The following is a 9704-nucleotide window of genomic DNA, read 5'->3' as shown; positions in this document are numbered from 1 at the left end:
CTCTGACATCACCCCATTGAAGTTGACATTTTAAATGATTAAGATTAAGGTTAGAGTTAGGTATGGGGTATGGTTAAGATTCAGGGTAAGGGCGTCCCAAGGATCCCTGATTGCACTAACCCACCTGAGAGGGGTGGTGGTGCCCCCGTCCTGTCCTCACCTGGCTGTTGATGGAGTCTCCAGGGGTACTGGGCCAACCCCATGGCTGCTATATACAGGGGCAGGATGGAGGGATGGTGGTGGGTCCGGTTGGAGAATGGAGGAAGGACCACCTGCCTTGGGCTCTGTTGTTGGAGGAAAGACAACACAGATATTGGAATATGACATAAAAAGTATAGGCTGAATATCTCGAACTAGTCAAGATGATTGTAATGTTTTTGTGTCTTCTCCATCTACTCTGTTGTTGCTCATTGTAGGCGACGACTTGGCAATTCAATTATAGTGTGATTTTCAGTCTACTAAATTGTTACCTGTGTATCAGTAGGGTTTAATGCTTGAAAACTCACATTGACCTTAGAAGAACTTCCATGTTGTTGCTCATATCACTGCCAGTACTTTTATCTTTCACTACAACAACATTTGCAAGGACAAGCACAAAACAGTGCACAATGAAAATAGGCTACCAAAACTGTCATTACAATCATGTAAGTTTCATAAGCTTCACCTATTTCTAATGAATTACCAATAGGTTTTCAAGGTACTGAAACATTTTGGAGCAAGTTGTTGTTGATTGATCCACAGGGTGTCACAGCCAATTGATGAGCATTGGCGTTTGGTAAATGGCCAAGGCGCCACCTGCTGGCCATTTCAGAGACATCCGAATCGTCTCTGAAGAATACTGTAGATCTGTATACGTTACTGCTAAATGCATTATGCCGATTTTCAATGATATAAGACTATGTAGACACTTAGTACATCAGTGAAATTGCAGATCGGCAACTTTTGCAAGTCTGTTGACAATTATGTCATTAGGATAGGAAAGTATAAAACCACTCTGTGGATAGTGCTGAAAACAATTACTTCATATCTGAATTCCTCCATCTTTATGCGACTTTACTGGTTGACTTTCCATAATGTCTATTTGCATGTCTCTTGCTGCTAGAATTGCAATTCATATTCCAAGATCTGCAGCTTCATTAAAAATGTCAGCTGGATTTCACAGGTAAGCTCCATTTAAATGTTCTATAAAATATTACTAACTTCTGTAATAGAGCTTCAATGTGTTCAGTTAATTGGTTACCAGTTGACTCATTCTCACCCCTCTAGAGTTTCCTTACTAGATGCATTGTTTGACGTTGTGCCTCCATTGGGTAAGTAAAAATTATTCTTACCTATAACTTGTTAGAATGCACTTCAGGCCAATGGTAATCTAATGTCTTTAAGCTTGACTGTCGGGATTGATACCTTGTGGTGTCTGAACAATTGGGATTTACTGTCATTGGTAAGGTGCTAAGGCAGTTGAGTGAAACTATCCGAGGAGGAATTCTTTCTTTGACAAACACTACGGGGAAGATATCCTATGGGGCTTCCTACACTGACCTCTAACCCTTTTTATTGACAGGGTTTTGTTTCAAGACATTGGAAGTGTAAACCTTTGAAAATCAGACTTGACCATACGCATTGGAACGTAACATGCACAATGAGTTCGCGGTTCAATCTCTAATATGAACCCTTATGGACAATGGCGGTGTAGAAACCAGACTCCCCTTTCACAGGTCCATGGCCACGCACAGTCTGTGCCAACAACTCTTCACCACTAACCGTAAGGAGCTCCAGTAACCAATCAGAAATGTCTCCTTTGCCTGACAACTGATCCTCCTGGTGCCTTGAGCAGTAGCACGTTGGGATTTTAGGTTGTCACAGAGTAAAGAGTTCTCCACTTTGCCCAGCATGCGTTATCCTGCATCACTGGACTGTGTAAGGACCCTACATTTTAATTGTCGATGTATACAGCCTACAATGTAATAATCGGTTACCCTGCAATGTCACCAAGTATCTTGTCCCTGTGTCATGAAAATAAGATCTGCCTCCTTTGTACTGGTAATGGTTGTGATGTAACTGTCATCCTCCTCCCACCATAGACACGTATGGTGGGAGGAGGGTGGCCGTCCTTGAGACTCATGTGTAACGGGGGAAACTTCCCCCTATGATGCGCTGACGGCTGTGAAGCTCAAGGGACACTACTTCTCCATACCAGAGGCTATTCAAAATGTCTACCCCCTTCACTAGGATTTTTCCATGCTAACGGAACTGACGTGGCTGTCATCCAGGTTTAATTCGAAGACCCCATTGTTCCAAGAACTGTAGGTTACTGAATAACACCATTGACCTGAAATAATTGTTTAGTGAAACTGGGGAGTGCAATGGCTACCAGATGCTTTGTATGCATTTCATTAGATTTGTTGGCCACGAGTCCCTCATTCAGTACTTAATTGAGGGGGGTTTCCAGTCGATGGACTCCAACTACACTTCGGTAATCCTGCCTCAGGTGCTTTACAAAAGTTGTGACATGTGTTTTTACGGGGTCAGCCATAGTTGTATGGTGCCCCTGGAGAAAATGAGGGTTAAGTGCCTTGCTCAAGGGCACATGCATTAAATTATCTATTCTTTGCCTTGTCGGCTCCGGTATTCGAACCAGCGACCTTTCAATTACTGGCTCAATGCTCTAACTGCTAGGCTACCTTCCGCCACTACTGCCTGGTCATGGCTTGGTTCAATGACTTTTGTATGTTGACTTGAACCAATGACTTTATTAAGAAAGACCTTGACTGCAAGTGTTTTCACAATGGTCTTCCTAGCCTTCTGGTTCTGACACTGCCTTATGGCAACTCTGCTGGAGCCCAGTGACCCAACCACTAGCCAAGTCTCCCTGCTTCATATCGAAAAATGTTAAGTCCTTGACCATCAGTTAATATTAGGCAGCTACAAAGTATTTTCATGACCATTACTTCTCTCCCACCAGCCTTCAAAAGCATCTGTACAGAGGGCATCAGCTTCCAGCGGGGATCCAACCGTTCAACTACATGTGGGAGGTTGGCGTCGGCCCTGACCTGGCTATGCATCGTAGGTACGTTATGCTCTATGAAGACCAGTGACCATGGACGTTTCTCTCCTCCACCGGATACATCTGAGGTGAGGTGGTCATCACTATTTAATGGAAACTATGGTTATTGTAGCTGTGGTTTTATGCTAGTGTTCCATCATGAAGGTACAACTTTACATCACAGGATTTAACATTGAGCCAGTTTGGTACATTTGAAATCCTATCGAGGGACGCCAAGACGCTGGAAGTTCAGCATGCCTCTACCAAATGCTGCCTCATCACAACTACTGAGCTGATCTGCGAGACTAGGTGGGGGCACTAGATATTGGTGTCGGTCGTGTTTCAGGTCCTCTTCATTGCAGTTGTGCTGAGTATCTGACTTCTCCAATCATTGCAATCTGATTATTGGATGATGTTGGGGCACATTGGATGACATTGCATCTGGTACGATCTGATGTCACTTCTCTCCAGTGTCTTCCACAGAAGAGGCGAAGACTGATGACAAACAGGACTCTGGCCATCATTGGTGCAGAACCTCCCTCCTGGACTCCACCTGCAGGCCCCAAGAGACAGTATACACCCACCAGGGATCTCTAACTTTGGACTCAACACCTGTGAAACAAAGTCATGGCAGGGTTCAAAGTCTCTAGGCTAGTAGTGGCTTTGTCCCAATAGTATATTTGGATTAAATTGATTGGCCATGTGACTACCAGTGTGAATGGGATCGTGTTCTACAAGCAATACTCACCCGAAGACGGGTCTGTCGTCACCCAGACATCTTATAGGTATGGCTCTACATTTTGTAACACCCCTTTGACGAGTCTAAGGTGCACACTATCGGATTTGTCAATAGAAACATTGGCATCTGGTCCTAAAGGAGCTGTGCTACTAAGCAGTGTCCCACTCACCCCATTGTATGCTGATGGGATATGTCATTTACTTTCTGAATGACTGGAATTGTAATGTGACTACAAAACCAGTCATTGAGCGCTTTAGCTTTTGTTCTAGTCAATCTTAATGTGTTTTTGAAGTTTGAAAGTCCAATATCTCAGGATCTTTGAGGGAGATCCAGTCACTCTTGGTGACCAGGTTCCAATGAAAACTGAGTCTTCAGTAAATAGCTGTGTTCCTGATGAAATTAACCTTTTTTTTTCTTCAGTTTAGCTTTGCCAGTGGCTAGACTCCTGTTGGGATTCCTCTGACGATGACACTGACTACAAAGTATCCTGTTACAATCTGCTAAATTAATTTGGGTCCCCTGGCCACACCCAGCAATTTAAACTAGCATTGAATCAATACTTTTTTTTCTTCTATTTAAAATGAATAAATTGTTGGCTCTTGAAGACTTCATCCAGTACCTTTGTTTTTAAAAGCAATATACCAAGCTTAACTGCAGACTTCAAGGAGTTGGTCTGATAGACTTAGTGATGTCATTGGAGTCAATTTTTCATGCAAGTTTCGTGCAGCTGTATAAAGATACTATATTAAGTTGTGCTGCCTGTGTAAACACAGCCCAATTATTTTCCAGTGACTGTGTCCAATAATAGGGTAAAAGATGACTGCCTGTGTAAATGCAGCCTTTGCACAGGGATATTCAACTCATACCCTACGAGGTCCAATGCCTGCTGGTTTTGTTCTGCTAATGAATTGCACCCACCTTGTGTCCCAGGTCGGGGGCGCAGTGGAACTGCCTTCAAGGTCCAGTTTTGAATTTGAGGGACTTACAGCATCCAAGAATGTGTTTACTTGTTTTGAGCCCTTTTCTCTAGGCTTAAAATTAGCTGTCAAATGGTGCAGCGATTACATGACTGCTACTTGGACAATTCAAATAGTGTTACCCAACATTATAGCAAAACCCTTAGCATGCTCATTGTGAAGACATGGAAATAAAATAGTAATTGGATTATAAAAAAACCTGTCATTCTTCTCTAAAGCAAACATGTTTGGTTATGCAGTCGACTCCATGTGCCATTTGAAGTAAAATCTTGTCAGATCAGCAAAAATACATTAACTCATGCTTGTAATTTAAAGCCTGTGTAAAAGGGGCAATCTGCAGTTAGTACACTTTTGGGGACTTTGATATGCCCACTGATATATATATAGTGGATTTGGAAGTATTCATACCCCTTCACCACATTTACGTTACATCCTTTTTCAAAAGTGGATGAAATAAATCTATTACCCAGACAGGGTTTTAAGAAATGTTTCAAAATTTAAGGTATCTGTACTCCCAGTCATGTGAAGTCAATGAGGGCCTCATTTATTTAAATTGACTTATGTATAACTCAGTAAAATCTTTGACATTGTTGCATCATTTATTTCAGTATAATAGCTTAAATTCAAACACCAGATTTGCCCCTGGTGGGATATACAATGAACTGTTTCACCATTAGAAACAGCCTTCCTGGTCCATGTGCTGGGATAATACACAATTTTCCCCTTATTTATCAGGATGCCATCACTACAGTAGGTAGCATCATAGGCCACTTCAACCCAGCTCCTTTTTTTAAATAACATCTAACAATCGTGATGTTCACGAACCATATCTCCCCCCCCAATAAAAATCAACGTTAGAACAGAAGTTATCATTAAAGAACCAGATTTAACATGTCATGAGGACGGTGGGCATTCCATGGAATGGGGAGTTAGTGTCACAGGTGACGCTTACTAAACTAGATTGACATATTTGATATCATGCATGTTTGACATTTAATTTCTGACATTCAAGTGTAAAATTGAATTGCGTGAACCGTTTGCGTGCACGTTGTGCTGTGATCCCCGGATTGGAATTAACGACATTGATTTGAGACTGTCACCAATTGCTAAACATGCCCCAAAACTAGAGTCAAAAAGGGACTGGGTGATTGGGACCGGGACCACTTCCGCTCGTGCTGCTCCTTGCCTTCTGACATGGGGACAACCCCGACCCAAATGCAAGAGGCTACACCCAATGCGAAAACCCAATGCTAAAACCCAGCCGGCCCTGCGTGAGACCGCCCAACAAGCAGCTACTGACAACTGAGCCTGGCTACCAAGAGCTCAACTCATACAATTCTCTATAGCATTAACGAAGGAAAATGCATATTTCTAGCATGCGAGTTTGACTACAATTGTTGCCCAGTACATGCTTTAATTCAGGGGCACAACTTGGTGGGGGGGCATAATGTATTTATTATTTAGTTGGATCAACACTAAACAGCCTACCCGACCACTCGGCATCTGCATGGTCCTTAAGCACACCGTTGCCTCATTTTGTATCACTTTCCATTGATGGGACAAAAATGCAACTTCACAATGTGGGGAGGACATGTCCCCCGTCTTCAAAGTTGCACACTTGGAATCAACCGTTTTGTCATTGTTGCAATCCTTTGTACCTTGGCCTGACTCTGGTTGTTTGCCTTGATTTGACTAAAGTTGAAATTTCCCTTAAACTCAACCTCATAACGTACCAAAAGTCTGAATTATGTCATTGTACATACAGTACATTGGAGAGACTGACATTTAAGTAATGTAGTCAGTTTATTACCTTGTAAATTAAAATAGTGGCTGGTGGGGGTCTACTTTGAGAGTGGGTCCACAGAGATTGAAGTGAGATGAGTGGAGGCCCCACACACCCCTGTGTCTGATGTCACCCTGTCCCAATCCCTCAGACCCTCCACTTTCACCAATAACCACCATTGAATCTTAGCTAGAATGACAAGGAATAATGATGAGGCATCCTTTCCTAATCTATCCAGAACTCCTTAATTTCACAGCAGGTTTGTAAATCCAAAATAAAATTAGGTAGTTTCGTTAAATCCGTCCTTCCCAAGTCTAACCCATCTCTCGCCACCTCCCAGTTCTCTCCTTTTACCCCACCAAGCTTATCCCAACCTTACATCCACTTACTCATTCTCTCCCAACATATACCTTATGCATCCACAGCCGCTCCTACACCTGTATTCACCATCCAATTCTTATACATAAACACACAACTGTTGACATGCATGCAATATGTTCCCCTTTGAAATGTATTTTCAGTGTCCATGTAGCCCATTGTCATCGGCTACTTCTACTGATAAGTCAGAGAAGTTATTTGGAGAAAGTAGGGTAGATTTATTTTGGGGGAGAGGGAAAGGATATTGTCTCAATTTACAATAAACTGGTCTTAAGAGTCACTGTAGCCTAGTGCACTCGTTGCTTTTTCCTACTTCGTCCTTTCCTCAGAGCACTGGGAAGGTTTCTTGTAGCTGGATTAGGGCTTCATCGGCACTTGTGAATTCCATTTTTGCGTTGTTCCCTTCAATACCTACAGCAATGCCGGGAACCGGAACAGAGTCTTGATCCCCTTTTCCTTCAGTGACTGATCAGAATATATTCCTTGCGTCCCTCTCAGCCTAGGAGAAGTCATGGACGACTCAAATAGGAGGATTAACTCATGGATACCATTTTTAGATCTCTGCGTGCATTTTGAAGGAAGTGTAAGGTAGAGACGCCTGTTAGCAATTGCGCAAACGCTAGCTGGCAACTTAAAATTGCACGCAGAGCCATACAATTTTTTTTTGAAAATGGTATCAATTAATCTGACTCTGGGTAAGTAGAAAAAGAGTGAGATTTTGGCAATCAAGCCATCTTTTTAAGCCTAGTCAGTCCTTTCAGGTCTGAACTGTGAATGGATAGGGTCTGATATTGAACTGAAATACTTACCAGTGCTGCAAGAAATGACCAAGTCCACCATCATGACTACCAATCCTGCCTGGAGAACAGTATTGGATGGACCACCGCCACACCGTTCACCAAGAAGTAAAGAATGGAGTAAGTGTCCCTGCCAACAACAGTACGAAGGGTCCGTTTCAGTTAAATCACTAAATTAGTGGCTTCCTATCCAGCTTCACAGTTTGAAAAGATTAAAGCAATATAATTTAATGTTTAATATTTACCTTTAATGTTAAAATGTATGCACTGAGAAAGAAGCCTCTAGACACGAGGTGCACCCAAGATAAATGTAACCATTTGAACAGGACATTTAAATCCTCAACATGGTCTGTAGGTCGAGTGAAACACCAGCCTCCCCTGGCTGAGGTGAAACACCAGCCTCCCCTGGCTGAGGTGGAACACCAGCCTCCCCTGGCTGAGGTGGAACACCAGCCTCCCCTGGCTGAGGTGGAACACCAGCCTCCCCTGACTGAGGTGGAACACCAGCCTCCCCTGGCTGAGGTGGAACACCTAGCTGCTATAGTGGCAAAATTACAAACTCTTATGCAGATCATTTGTATAAACCTTACACCTGTCAATTTCCACTGTCTGTTTCTCTCATGTAAGAAGAAGCCTGTGTCCCCCCCCCCCCTCTTGTTTCTGAGTAACTTACTGTAATCACCTGGCCAAAGACAAAGGGCTGTCAGAGTGACCAGTTATTTGGTCCATCCTGTTGCTTTCCTATCTTTCAAGGGCACAGCTGTGGAGATATGAAGAGAAAAGGCTAGTTTGAGCAGCAGAAACAATTCCATCAGCAGAAAGGAGCAACTAAACTGCCATTATCACTTGTTTCTATGCTCCCACTATGACCTCACACACCTGCTAAACTGCCACAGACAAAAAGAGACCCAACTCTTGTTTGTTGGGCTCTTCACTGTTGCACCTGTCATGTGATTGTTAACCAGCTCCATTTTTGCAAATCTTATAATAAAATAAGTTGGAATCTATAATCTTGCTCTTCCTTTCTGGTTAGAATTTCAACACCACTGAGGCTCAGAGGAACATGGCAGTCAGCTGCTGCCCCTCCTGCAAGGTAGATGTGGCAAAGTTATGGGCCCGATGAGGGCACAGAAGACAGGGCATGAAATCCAACTGGGCACCCAGGATGGTACTGGGAACACAAACTGGTGTATAGCTCATCTAAAAGAGCATTTGCCAAATGTAATATAGCCTTTAGCTTTCTGTAGCGAGGGCAGCAGTCCAGTCATTTGCTGTTGTACCAGACCATGAAGAGCGATGTGTCCTGACACCTACAGGGGAATATAAAGGATCATTCTCCTATACCTTTATGACGATACACTGACCCAGCCACAGTCCAGATAGAGCCCTACTAGATACTACACTAAATAGATCCGTAGATACACATTTTAGATTTGTGAATCAATACCTCCATCTAGATCTTACAGCTGACTTCTCTGGGGAACCAAGCCACAGGTTTCATTTACAGTGCATGGGGTTTCCGCTCCATTCTCAGCTACTCTGACCCATACTGCTTAGCATCTAGAGGGGGGAAAAGGGATTCACAGAAAGTATCAAATCAAATGATTTTAATTTGATCAGGAGTCAAGTTTAAATACAAAAATGAAGTTTATCTTCCAGAGTGGTTTAACAGGCACAGTGAGAGCCAGAGATACTGCAGGGAGAGACTTCCTGTCAGCATCAGCTATCAAATCCTGGCCTACAGCACTAAGGCCAAGACCTGTTAAGATGCCATGTCATCTCAAGTTCTTGAGCTGACCAAACCTGAATTCCAGCCAATTTTGCTTCAAAATTAACTTTAAAAGCCTACTTACCAACAGCTTCAACGTGAGGTTTATCCCCAGTGAATGAGAGGTCAGTAGTTACCAACAGGTATCTATCCTGACACGTAGTCTCAACTGCCCCTATATGGACCAACAAGGTGAGACACTCTGCTGGGTGGAGGCTA

The 9704-nt window shown here is 43.1% G+C and overlaps 1 long non-coding RNA gene across 1 annotated transcript; it reads left to right on the top strand.

Annotated features, from left to right (window-relative positions):
• Positions 1–1033: 1033 nt before the first annotated feature.
• Positions 1034–4921, top strand: LOC145861760 (uncharacterized). The gene is made up of 5 exons (XR_014381401.1): positions 1034–1162; positions 1267–1310; positions 2963–3132; positions 3228–3352; positions 3515–4921. It is a non-coding gene; the product is annotated as an uncharacterized LOC145861760 (long non-coding RNA).
• The last annotated feature ends 4783 nt before the right edge of the window (positions 4922–9704 follow it).

The sequence above is a fragment of the Salmo salar genome, chromosome 18, assembly GCF_965601325.2.
Source record: "Salmo salar chromosome 18, fSalSal1, whole genome shotgun sequence".
NCBI lineage: Eukaryota > Metazoa > Chordata > Actinopteri > Salmoniformes > Salmonidae > Salmo > Salmo salar.
The sequence above is the reverse complement of the archived record's forward strand: the minus strand, read 5'-3'. Positions and strand labels throughout refer to the sequence as shown.